Genomic DNA, 1,775 nt, shown 5'->3' with positions numbered 1-1,775 from the left:
GGGGTTATAACCTACTGGGTTGGTGTTGAAAAAAAAAAAAAAAAAACCTACTGAGTTGTATATATATATATATATATATATATACTAAGGCTATTTTAATTTTCTAAAAAAAGTTCAGAGGATTATCCTATATATCATCGTTGCAGTTTCCTATTACAAAAACGGTTTGTTAAGAGAATCAAGAAGATAACGTTATGACCAATCATATTTGATAGATTTGTTTAATGAAGATAATGTTCTTTATATAAATTTATGAAGATAATGTTATGATAAATCATATTGATAGATTTGTTTTTATGAATAATGCTATGATAAATCATATTTTGTTAATATATCGTATATAAATGTTTTTTTATGAAGATAATGTTATGATAAATCAAATGTTGTTAATCGTATGTATGATTCCGTTAGGCTAGGAGTGAGCGTTTGGGCCGGGTCTTCGTTCGAGTTGGTTCGGGTATCTCGAGTTTTTGGATATTTGGATTTAATCTCATAGGTCCCGACGTCCCGTTTGAGTTTTATAACAAGGATGAGAGAATATTAACCTGTTACTGCTCGAACCACATAAACTAACAAGGAAGAGAGACTATTGACCTGTTAGTATTTCTTATATGAAGCTGATCCAAACGACCAGTGATCCGAACAACCATGATACACACGTAATAAGGGTGGGGCGTGGAGCAAATACCATCAAACTTTTCAGTATTTGTGGTTTTTTTATTTATTTTTTTATTTATTTTTCTTTAAAAACATGGATATCCAAAAAAATGTATATATATATAACTATAAAAATCAGATATCTGGAAAATCCGATAAAATTATACATTTAAATCTCTATAGAATTTATTTATATATTTATATGTGTGTGTTTATATATCTGCCGAAGCATCGCGGATATCTGCCTTTTAAAATTTTAGTATTTGTATTTTTGATTCGTTTTTAAATGATATTGATTTTTTGTATTTTTTTGCTTTAATAGTTTACTGATATTCAAATTTTTTGAATTGAAATGAATAACTGTCGAATTAATTTAACATATAAAATGCCTAACCTTGAGACATATACTTAGTATTATAAACTAGATTTATCCTCAATATTTAGTGATACAGAGCAGATTTATTCTCAAAAGATCACCATACTACTTCACTCAAGTTTGAAATGTTTTTCGAATAACGTTAGTAGTAACCAAATCACATGTTACCAAATTACATTGTAAACCACTTAAACTTAAATCCACTAAGGATCATCATATTGGTTGATCCAAGCTTGAAATGTTTTTCAATCAATGCTAATGATAATTAAATCGCCTATTATTAGATTGCCTTGTGAACAACTTGAATCAAAGTTCAAGGTCAAACTTCCACAAAACTTTGACCTGTTAGTAGTTATGGCAGCGGTATTGTCTCTGACTAATTTCCGAGAAATTCTTGGGTTCACCCCCTAGTGATTGAGTATTTGATATTTGATATCTTTTAAAAAAAGAAATAAAATTGAATATCCAAATTAGATTATATTTTTAAAATAAAATAATAAAAATACATAAAAATAGTTACAAAAAATAAATTAATTAATATTGTTAAATCTTCAGCAAAATAGTAAACTCTATACCATAAATCCTAAACCCTAAACCCTAAACGTTAAACCTTAAACTTTGGATAAACTCTAAACCGTTGGAAAATCTTAAACCCTAAATCATACATTAAAAACAAAATTTTACTAACACTAAACCCTAAATCCTAATCATTAAACCCTAAACCCTTGGGTAAACCCTAAAC

The sequence above is a fragment of the Brassica oleracea genome, chromosome C2 (genome assembly GCF_000695525.1).
Source record: "Brassica oleracea var. oleracea cultivar TO1000 chromosome C2, BOL, whole genome shotgun sequence".
Classification (NCBI taxonomy): domain Eukaryota; kingdom Viridiplantae; phylum Streptophyta; class Magnoliopsida; order Brassicales; family Brassicaceae; genus Brassica; species Brassica oleracea.
This window is presented reverse-complemented; position numbering follows the sequence as displayed.